A 12,033-nucleotide genomic window follows, 5' to 3' on the forward strand; every position below is an offset into this window, starting at 1 on the left:
GACTGTCGGGATCCCGACTGTTGGAACCTTATACCACACCCCTTTGAAGTACACACCCCACCCAAATCTAACTCTCTGGACATGCACATGGTTTTGTCCATTAACAAACCATGGGCCAGATTTCAGGTTGGCTCAATAAGCTGCGAACATCCTTTTCGCACATACAACACTGGCATTCCCATGGGCAAGCCTGGTCCCATCCCGATGCCAGTGTACGGGTCGGCGAGTATGCAAGAACTAGTTGTAGTTCTCCTCTTGCCTTCCACCTGTAAATGTTACTGGCTTACGATATAACAGTTTGGTGCGGTGGCACGCAGAGGCCTTGACGCCAAAAGGACCCCCCACATTTGTTGGTAGCACGTGCACGCTGAAGAACGTAAAACAGGCGTTGCCTTTTATAGAAGTAGATAAATCCTTTGGGGGATAGAATGCCTTTCATTTCTGTGTGTCGTACAGCTGGGAGCTCTCGCTCTGCCTCCTCTGCTTAATCTATAAATTAATTTGTGACTTTGTAAATGACCTAACATGACCGAAAATTGTTTCGCTTCCTCCTGCACCCCTGTAATTGCCCATCATTATCTCCTTTACTTAATATGATTATAGAGTCGTTGTAGGATAATGTATATAATGCGGGTCTTTGCCGTTTTAACCTGGTCACCGCCGGGTTACTGCTCAGCCTGCTGCAGGAACCACGGGCAGATTTTATTGCAGTCACTTCCAGGTCCTGCAGAGCACGTCAGCCGCCCTCGTTTCCTCTGGCACAGCGGAGGATAACAGGATTCTTCCTGGGAACGGCCACCCAGTGTTATAAAGTCATTGTCTCGCTCAGCGGCCGAGTCAGCATAAACCGTGGCAGAGAAAGTTGGCAAAGATCAGCGCCAGCAGGTGTGAGAAAGTAATAGCCGGCAAGATGAAGTGAGAGGGCGCTGATTTCCAAGATCAAAATAAGCGATATCGTGGTATAAACCCCCATTTGTAATCTACACCTTGTAGCATATCCAGTAACCTTGTGGTGTCTCTGTGGGGATCACCGCATAACATTGCAAAATGCCAGCCAATCAGAAGCAAGCTCTCATTTTCTCACTTGCACTAGATAGCAGGTTGACACTAATAAGATCGACAGGCCATAGATCAACTCATGAAAAAGGTCGATATACCTTGGGTCGACATGGTTAAAAGGTCAACACAGGTTATAAGTAGACATGTAAAAGGTCGACATACGTTTGTCACATTTTTCCCCATAAAAAGGTGTTTTTTTTTCCTTACTTCAACATCCAAGTGGACGAGCGCACGTAGCACGCGTATACGGTGTCCATGTTGGCATATGTTGACACAGACAAAAAACTACAAAAGTTCATGTCGACATTGGTATGTTGATGTTTTTGCTTGCGTCAACTTTTTTGACCATGTTGACATAAGTATGTCGACCCCCTTTACACGTGTTGACCCAAGTCCTGTCGACCAATAGTGGTCAATCTTATTAGTGATGACATATACCCGGGGTGATGTGAATGTACCCCCAAGCATATCAAAAAGTTTCTGTCCCTGACTGATTTGAAAAAACATTTTGCCTGTTTTTATCCCTCTTACCTCTCGGAGTAACCGTCTCAACCGGCTAAATCGTCTTCTTTCTTTCTTATTTCTAATTTCAAAGTAAAATAAAATCATAAAGGTCAAATAAATCGGCTCCTGAATAACTGGTCTTTGTTGTGAGTGCCCTTGTGTTGGGGAGTTGAAGCTCCATCGAGTCAGGACTGAGAAATTGTTTTTGTCTTTTTTTTTTTTCTGTAAGAAAAGCAGCAACTAAAACATAAATGATCGTTCATCCGTCCTATTGGGGGACATAAAGTGTCGATCAAAATTGAAAAGACAGAAAAGTTTGGGAAAAACTCCCCAGCTGTAATAATACAGGACCCTCACCCCGTTTGGAGTCTCTCCCTCTGTCCATTCGTAATGACCATGAATTCACACGATGTTAGGACGGCTCCGCTTGCCATCTTGACCTCTCACCATCCGGAGGTCACCCCGGCTGTTCCTCACTGCTCTTTATGACGCTATAAAGTCCTTGTGGAAAAGATCTACACGGATCACAGTTCCTTTGTCAGGGCCCGCGACCTCAGACATGACCTTGGAAGGACCCCCTCAGAAGTGTACATTTACAATGGAGACGTCAAGGGGCGCCATCCCTCACCGCTGTGGCGTTTTTAAGACTAGGGCATTTTTATGCCTATATTACTGTTCTCTGGGGACAATAGCTTCGGCAGGCCTGTCGCCCGGCGCGGTTGGAGATATTCGGGGCATCTGCTGATGAAATGATTTTAATTTGGGATGAGAGTCTTGCTACACCTGCCGCTCCTGATCTTAGAACTTTGACTTTCAGGCTGCAAGAGAGTAGGACCTGCGGAGATCCCTACCCCATCTGAACTTGGGGATAACTTGTATAATGTCTGTGGTTTGATGGTGGCTCTATATTCTGTGTTTAGAGCTAATCGTTGTACATGGCGCAGAATTAATCAGCGATGGTTCTGGACCACGCTAGCAGTGTCACTTGTCCAAGGTCACAGGGGGCGGGGCTTTGGGATTCCTCCATATACTTGGGATTTGCTTATGAAACCGTCAGCCAAGAAGCGGATGAATAGATTTGTCAGCGGGTTGATTGATTGTCACGGCCTTACAAGTGACACGTTGCGATGGATTTCTCATTGAAGTAAAGGGCAGCTTAGAATGTGTTGATTTGGCAACTGATTTGTTGGCAGATCATGATGGTTCCGGTAAGATATTATTTAGTATATTTTATTTTAAATAGAAAAAAGGACACGTGTGAATGGTGTGTTAACGTTTCTACGTACCGGCGAATCTGATTGGCTGATTTGACTTTTTTAGTTTTATTGCAACACTTCCACATAGGGATGGCTCTCACTGGCTTACCCATCCATGGTTACCTTACAATACAGTAGGCTGTGGGCCAATAAGAGCCCAGGGGTGGAGCTTCGTGCGAGTGTCTGGGAAACGATAAGCTCAGTGTTCCAGCATGTTGTATAAAAAATATTCAATGCTTCTGCATCATCGATGTTTGGTACCATCTGGTTCTCCTGATTAGATCCCAAAAGTATTCAACATTGGCCATAGACCATCGATGAGGTATGGGGAGGAGGGTGGGATGGGATGGGACACAGAGGTAAAGATATAAGGATGCCCCCCAAAATTAGTTGATATGGCTATATCCAACTTATACGGGCAATTAATTGTTTAATGTGCACAAAAAAGCACTTTTACCCGATGGTCAGTCAAAAACTTTTTTTTTTTTTTGACATAGTGAGAGCTGCCATGACTGCATTGATGTGCTCTCCCTCAGAAAAGGGCAGTGTGTGTGTACCTCAGGCGATTCCAGCTGTTAGTTGCATGGGGATTATGATTGGAGACAATTTGTAATCAAAAGGATTGTTTAGAACTAACGGAAACTGGGTATCGGGTACGCTGTACAACGGACAATTTTAGGAACATTTCTGGTCATAATCCTATAGTGTGCGCACCTAGCTTACTCCTCGTTTGATTTCATGTGGGACTTAAGAGTTAAAATGTTAGTGGACAAGGCGGCACCGGAGTTTACATACAGTACCCATGGGGCCGAATTTCCTCAGAGCTGGCCATGAAATAATTTGGTCAGCTCAGTATTTCTCCACCTACGTACAGTCCCAGAGCCGATGTTGAGACATATAGTTACTAGTCTTAAAGGTGCCCATACACTGTATTGCCGTGTGTATTGAACTAGATCGCATCACACACAAATTGCATGCGATCCGAAGCTAGTTCAAAAAACACAAGCTGCACAGCTGTGTGCTGTGCGATGGAATGCCCACGGGAGCGTGCATTGCATTTCACAGCACGCTAACACCTTAAGGCCCCCATACACTTATCCAATTTTGGCCGATTCCGACGGATCGGTCCGAGAAATCGGGCCAAATCGAATGTGTTTGACATCTCATCCTACCCGTGTGCATTGGGTCGGTCCCTACAGATTGAACCTGCTGCAGGTCCAATATCCGGTCTGATTCTGAGGTGTGTGCCAGCCGGTACCTTTCAGCGTGTCCTGCCACTGCAGTGGCTGGTGTGGAGCAATGGGGTGGGCAGACAAGCAGCAGCGGGTATTAGAAGTGGTTTTTAAAAGTGTCAAATGACTAGCTGTCCTCTGATTGGCTGAGAGTGCTCTCTCTCAGCCAATCAGAGACCGGATAGTCATTTCACTGTCCTCACCTGCTGCCGGCCCCACTGCTCCACACCTATGAATACATCTAGCACTGAGCTGCGTCACGTATAGATCAGTACTGAGTGCTACTGATGGGGTCCCTGGAGTGAAATGACCGTATCCCCCTGTAGCGTTAGGCCCCTGTGACTGTAGTTCCCCATTCATTGCAGGGAAGAGAGCAGGAATTTGCTTCTGTCACTGAAAACCGAATGAGTCACAAACCCTGGCAGGGAGTAAAGAATAAAACAATTAAACCAATTTATATGTTAATGCTGATACTGTTCCTTTATTAGAAACTAACCTAATTCCTATTGTCTGTGAGATAATGGGCAGCACTGAAGAAGTCACCTCCTAACTGGCTTCAAAGCTCTCTGTAATCTTATCAGGCAAGTAGGACTGTGGGGCTGAAGATTAGGGCCCAGAAATGAGCAGGGAGAACAAGTTTGGCTACAATGTCACTGTCAGCGGCTGCAAGATGGGGGATCTGGGTGTTGGTGTTGGGGATTCAGAGAGAGAGATCTGTGTGTGTGTGTGAGGGGGGCGTGTGAATAGAGTGAGAGGGGGTCTCAGGGATATGAAGGAAGGTGTGTGTGTGTGTGTCTACACAATTAAAAGGTTGACATAAAAAAGGGGAGGGGACGCGGTACACTAATACGGTGTCTATGTCGACATAGAGACACAACAAAAATCCTGAAAAACTCATGATGACCCTTTTCCTCGTCGACCTTTTCCCCCCATCCTCGTCGACCTTTTCTGTGTGTGGACCTTTTGACCATGTTGACTTAATGCATTTCAATGGTTTTGTGTGTCGACCTTCTGCCTGTCGATGGGCTGGCATGTTAGGGGAAGAAGAGGTGATTGTTGGAGTGGAGGTGGGAGAAGAGATGGGTAGATGTGTTAGGGGAAGGAGAGGATGCTTAGGGGGCAGGATGGAGAAAATACAGGCAGGTATGTTAGGGGCAGGATAGGAGGTTGTTGGGGTGTGTGGGGGATAATGGAGTTGGGTGGAGAAGTGATGGGCAGATATTTTAGGGGTAGGAGAGGAGGGTATTTGTGTGCAGGGAGGCGGTGCCTGGGGTAGAGAGGGCCTGCGCGTGTGGGGTAGAGAGGGCCTGCGCGTGTGTGGGGTAGAGAGGGCCTGCGCGTGTGTGGGGTAGAGAGGGCCTGCGCGTGTGTGGGGTAGAGAGGGCCTGCGCGTGTGTGGGGTAGAGAGGGCCTGCGCGTGTGTGGGGTAGAGAGGCCCTGCGCGTGTGTGGGGTAGAGAGGCCCTGCGCGTGTGTGGGGTAGAGAGGGCCTGCGCGTGTGTGGGGTAGAGAGGGCCTGCGTGTGTGTGGGGTAGAGAGGGCCTGCGTGTGTGTGGGGTAGAGAGGGCCTGCGCGGGGTAGAGAGGGCCTGCGCGCGTGTGGGGTAGAGAGGGCCTGCGCGCGTGTGGGGTAGAGAGGGCCTGTGCGCGTGTGGGGTAGAGAGGCCCTGCGCGTGTGTGGGGTAGAGAGGCCCTGCGCGTGTGTGGGGTAGAGAGGGCCTGCGCGTGTGTGGGGTAGAGAGGGCCTGCGTGTGTGTGGGGTAGAGAGGGCCTGCGTGTGTGTGGGGTAGAGAGGGCCTGCGCGGGGTAGAGAGGGCCTGCGCGCGTGTGGGGTAGAGAGGGCCTGCGCGCGTGTGGGGTAGAGAGGGCCTGTGCGCGTGTGGGGTAGAGAGGGCCTGTGCGCGTGTGGGGTAGAGAGGGCCTGCGCGCGTGTGGGGTAGAGAGGGCCTGCGCGCGTGTGGGGTAGAGAGGGCCTGCGCGCGTGTGGGGTAGAGAGGGCCTGCGCGCGTGTGGGGTAGAGAGGGCCTGCGCGCGTGGGGTAGAGAGGGCCTGCGCGCGCGCGTGGGGTAGAGAGGGCCTGCGCGCGCGCGTGGGGTAGAGAGGGCCTGCGCGCGCGCGTGGGGTAGAGAGGGCCTGCGCGCGCGCGTGGGGTAGAGAGGGCCTGCGCGCGCGCGTGGGGTAGAGAGGGCCTGCGCGCGCGTGGAGACAGATGATCAGGAGCGAGCAATGAATGTGTATCTCTCTCTGGTTCCCCGCCATCGGTATCCAGCACTTGGTATACAGAACAGATATATATGCAGAGTGACTGTGTATACCGCTGTGTGGTGTCAGTTAGGAGAACATATGTGTCTGGGTTTGTACACTCACCCTGGCTGAATTACCCTCTGAAGGCCGCATTACGCCGCTGTTAACCCTGTGTGTTCTGGTGTTGTGCACATTATCTGTCATTCCCAGCCTTATCTGTGTCGCACATAGCACCACTGTCTCCTTGTTTTGTTATAAGGCTGAGAACAGAGACCACGCAAAACACATCCACCTCCGACACACAGCACAAGTCCAGTGGTGGCATCACCCGGACCCCTGGTATAACCGCTCTGCTTCCAGCGTCCGGCAGGATTGGAGACGGCAACTACACCGTATCCTCTCCTCCATGTAGTCTCGTTAGCTTCCAGTGTCTTGACATTTGCAACCCCTGTACGCAGAAAACACAGCGCCAGCATCGCTACTGCCTCGGACAGCCTTCATGGTCACAGGACGACCCTGCTGCATCAGCGCTGAAAGAGAACTCATTCGATGGTCGCTCATGATCGAATGATTTCTCTTTGTTCGCTAATAAAAGTCAGTCTAGACCAGGCATGTCCAAACTGCGGCCCTCCAGCTGTTGTAAAACTACACATCCCAGCATGCCTTGCCATAGTTTTAGCATTCCCTAATAGCAAAACTGCAGCAAGGCATGATGGGACTTGTAGTTTCACATCAGCTGGAGGGCCATAGTTTGGACATGCCTGGTCTAGACTGTTTTTTTTTTAAATTTTGGCCGGAGATGGCCGAATTCAGGGCGGGCGCTGCTGTCTTGTGTGGTCAGCCGCCCGCCCCAAGCAGACATCGACCAGTCTGCATCCTCAAAGGGTTTAATGTATACCTGCGCACTGAATCTATCTTGGTGTGTAACCTAGGACTAGCAGCTGCACTTTAAACGGATGACTGAGTCCGTTTGTAGTTTACAGTATAAAGAGGATAGGTTTAGTGCCGCGCTCTGTCACTAAGATTCTAACAATGGTTTGATAAAAATATAGTAGGTATTTTTATTTGATAAACAGTATCTATGCAACAGTACACCTGCTCTTTTCAATACATTGTCCAGTCTGTAGAGGCTGGAAGAATATACTCCTTCAAGAGCAGCGATACTTTACAATTTACAAAGAAATAATGTCACATAAGCGCATAAATGATGTGTCTAGAACCGACAACACAATATGGTAAGAAAGTGAAAAAAAAGTGATGAAGAAAGAAGGGGGGGGGGGGGGGTTGCGCGTAAATAAATTGGAGCTTAGATTGTATGTCCCATAAATAGCGTAGTGTGTACACTCCAAAATGAAGTGTGCACAATAATGTCCCGGTTTCAAGAAAAAAATAAATAAATGGGTTGTGGTATGATCAATAAGTTCAGCGGCGTCCCGCTATTTGTATTCCTTTTAGGGTAATTAGTTCTGTACAATATTTCTGGTACCTGTGCGCATTACTGTTCGTGTTCGGGAGCGGTGAAATCTTGTGGGAGGTGGCTGGGGAGCCCCGGGTCCCGGACAGGTGATGCTACGTCTGAGTCCCGTTTGGCACCGGCAGCTCCGTGCAGTGCACGGCTGACCGAGCCACAGAATACACAGACGCTGCTGCCAGTCTCGGGGAGGTGTCACGGCTCACCGTTTCAGGACGCTTGGCTATCCTTTGCGGTGACCGTTTTCCTCGTGGACAGGACCCTGCTGGTTCAACCCGCTCTCCCTCTTGTAGATACTCACCACTGCCGTTACACTGGATCTGTGTCAGTCTCGCTCCGGCTTCTGCGGCGTGTGCACCCGCCGTTCGCTGGGTAGTTTGGTGGTCACGGATGATCTCCCTAGAAGAAGGCTTAAGAGCCGAAACGCGTTGGAGGGTCCATAATAGAACCATCCATCAATCAGCTCAATTCGAGAACCGACATCCGTGACCACCACACTACCCAGCGAACGGCGGGTGCACACGCCGCCACGCAGCAGAAGCCGGAGCGAGACTGACACAGATCCAGTGTAACGGCAGTGGTGAGTATCTACAAGAGGGAGAGCGGGTTGAACCAGCAGGGTCCTGTCCACGAGGAAAACGGTCACCGCAAAGGATAGCCAAGTGTCCTGAAACGGTGAGCCGTGACACCTCCCCGAGACTGGCAGCAGCGTCTGTGTATTCTGTGGCTCGGTCAGCCGTGCACTGCACGGAGCTGCCGGTGCCAAACGGGACTCAGACGTAGCATCACCTGTCCGGGGCCCGGGGCTCCCCAGCCACCTCCCACAAGATTTCACCGCTCACGAACAGTAATGCGCACAGTTACCAGAAATATTGTACAGAACTAATTACCCTAAAAGGAATACAAATAGCGGGACGCCGCTGAACTTATTGATCATACCACAACCCATTTATTTATTTTTTCTTGAAACCGGGACATTATTGTGCACACTTCATTTTGGAGTGTACACACTACGCTATTTATGGGACATACAATCTAAGCTCCAATTTATTTACGTGCAACCCCCCCCCCCCCCCCCTTCTTTCTTCATCACTTTTTTTCACTTTTTTTCTCCTTTTTCACATTCCTACCATATTGTGTTGTCGGTTCTAGACACATCATTTATGCGCTTATGTGACATTATTTCTTTGTAAATTGTAAAGTATTGTTGCTCTTGAAGGAGTATATTCTTCCAGCCTCTACAGACTGGACAATGTATTGAAAAGAGCAAGTGTACTGTTGCATAGATACTGTTTATCAAATAAAAATACCTAATATATTTTTATCAAACCATTGTTAGAATCTTAGTGACAGAGCGCGGCACTAAACCTATCCTCTTTATACTGCATCCTCAAAGGGTATGCCCAGCGTTTTCCATGGGCACACCCACCGTGTATGCGGGAACGCCCATGAAACACTTTGCGCATTCCTGCGCTCACCCCCTCGCCAAAGCCCTTCACTCCTGGGGTTTTCTCCTGGGATTTGCGCATGCCAACATCAACTTATTCCCTAAAACATGGTAATCCTGATAACTGCGCTGCACTAAAATGTTCTCCTCTCTATGCCGAGTACTCATTTATGATTTGAGTCGCTTTCGGTACCGGATAACGAACTCCTTCCATCCATGCACTCAAATATTTCTTTAACTCTGGAAACTGGTGCACGCAGGAATGTTGCTGTAACCCTTAGCAACCAGTCGGACAGCTCTGCCCACATTCCTCCCAGTCATTTTGGAGGGGATTATTTGCACTTCTGCACTCGCTGTTATCCCTCTGACGGATGATTATTATATTTCAACTCTGGGGTTCTCTAGCTCAACCCTCCCAAGTTTTCCCAGCAGGACATGTTTTCAGGATATCTATGTATGGAAGCAGGAGGAATAATTTCTGACTCAGCAGAATAGATCGATTCACAGGTGCGTGTTTTTTTTTTTTTTGCACGCTTGTTTTTTTTTTTAACCAGGTCTGATACCTGCGCGTACATGGGGCCTTATTCTAGTTCACTCTTAGAAGCAAATTCCTTCTTAGCTGGACAAAACCATGTGCACTGCAGGTGGGGCAGATGTAACATGTGCAGAGAGAATTAGATTTGGGTGGGGTTTTACTTCAAAGTGAGATCTATATTGCAGTGTAAAAATAAAGCAGTCAGTATTTTCCCTGCACAGAAACAAAATAACTCGCCCAAAGCTAATTCTCTCTGCACATGTTACATCTGCCCCCCTGCAGTGCACATGGTTTTGTCCAGCTAAGAAGGAATTTGCCTCAAAGAGTGAACTAGAATAAGGCCCATTGTGCAGAATGCGATAATGTTACCTATGACGCCAGCAACTCATTGCATCTGCTTTTACCTATAACCATCGATCTGAGCCCTGGAAAGTGTTTAGCCAATAACCTGTAATAATTAAGAAGTGGGTGGTCCCTTGTATACCATCATGCCCCCCCTGCCACTCTCTGGTCATGAATATTAAACGTTCTCAAATCTCCTCAATATCTTAATGGCGTCAGGAGACTTGATAAGCGCCTGCGACCGCTGGCAGCTGCCGACGGATTTAGATACAGTAACAGATACTGTATAGGATTAGACCTGTGTAAATGTAATTTTAGACCTCCCGTGTCTTTAGTTTCCATTGTTTGCCAGGAAATTGTGTACACTACGAGAGAAACAAACCTATCACCGGATCAGTCCCATTCTCCAGGCTCCGGTGTAAACATCGATGGCAGATAGCAGTCCGCAGGGGTAACCTGGCACACCCCAACTTCTTACCTGCCACCCCCCCCTTACTCGTTACACAGGCCTTGCCCGGAATCAGTCACATCTAATAATACGTTACACAGACTTTTTGTTTTGTTTAAATCGACAGAAGTACATTCGGTTCCAGTCTCTACAGATGCAGCAGGGTTTATTGCGGCATACAGTTCTTCATCCTTCTTTTTCTTTTTTTTTTTTTATCTTGAGAAACAGAAAATATGCGAGATGGGGGCCACGTGTCTTCGTGAGTTCCTAAATGTATATCGTGTATTAAATGAGTTCCATATGTGGTAAATACCATACGTGCATTTCTGTTTCAGTCATGTAGATTCCAATTAGTCCCAAGGATTAATACAGTTTCGGAGTCTGAGGTCTGTTTCCCTTCGCTCTTTATTTTCTGGTCTATGGGGGGCGATTCAAATTGTTTCCCATTGACTAATCGGGCGTCTAACGTGGCAATTCAATTGTTGCTCCACTGCTGCATGTATGGACACTTCTGTCACTGCCTCTTGAGGTTCCAAAGGGCCCATTTTGTTTTGCAGACAGTACTTTGGGGAAGTTCCGATATTTAATTGTCACCCGGGACAGTTGATATGCTCTGTCGGATACCCATCATTTATTGTGGAGATGAAAACAATTGAATTCCCCCCGGTTATGTCTTCTAATATATTATAGTGTAAACTTGTAAGCAAGGCCCTCCTGCCCTTCTGTCGGTTAACCTGTCTGCAAGAGATGTGCAAAATACATTCAGCGGCGCTCACATTTGTTATATAAATTTAAATAAAAATGTTGTGTAATAAAAGATTGTGGGGTAGATCTATTAAGCTCGGTGAAGTGATAAAGTGTCTGGTTTTTATTACCGGCCAATCAGCTCCTACCTGTCATATTTCAAACCAAGCCTGTAACTTCACAGGAGCTGATTGGCCGGTGATAAATACCAGATACTTTATCACTTCACCGAGTTTAATAAATCTGCCCCTATGTTTCTTATGTACAGTGAGGTAACATTACAGGTCATTATGAAGAATACAAATGTTTGCTTGGCAGATTTCACACCTATTTTGACAAATTCACTTGGCACTCAAAGGGTTAATAACCTGTCCCCTTTTTTTGTCCAGCCTTATTGTTCCCAATTGTAAAGTGTAAAGGCCCCCATACACTAGCCGATTTTGGTCAGATTTTGGCCAGATCAATTGGATCTGGCCGAAATCAGGGGGGCAGGGGGAGCCGGGAGCTGTCAGTACTGAATAAAAAAAAAAAGCCCATACAATGAATGGGCGGCCTGTGATTGGCTGAGCGCTCTCTCAGCCAGTCAGCAATTGGCTGAGAGAGCGCTCAGCCAATCACAGGCTGCCCATTAGTGTGTATAGGCTTTTTTTTCTAGCACTGACAGCTCCCGGCTCCCTCTGCCCGGCTCTATGCCGCCTGTGTCCCCCGCAGCGTCCCCAGCCCCCCCTGCTCCCACCAGCAGCCCTGTAGCCC

The 12,033-nt window shown here is 48.4% G+C and overlaps 1 protein-coding gene across 1 annotated transcript in view; it reads left to right on the forward strand.

Moving 5' to 3' along the window:
- RXRA (retinoid X receptor alpha) overlaps window positions 1–12,033 on the forward strand; it is a 148,739-nt gene that overhangs the window by 13,808 nt on the left and 122,898 nt on the right. The gene's annotated exons all lie outside the window — the stretch shown is intronic.

Source organism: Crinia signifera, chromosome 9, assembly GCF_055691185.1.
Source record: "Crinia signifera chromosome 9, ASM5569118v1, whole genome shotgun sequence".
Taxonomy (NCBI): domain Eukaryota; kingdom Metazoa; phylum Chordata; class Amphibia; order Anura; family Myobatrachidae; genus Crinia; species Crinia signifera.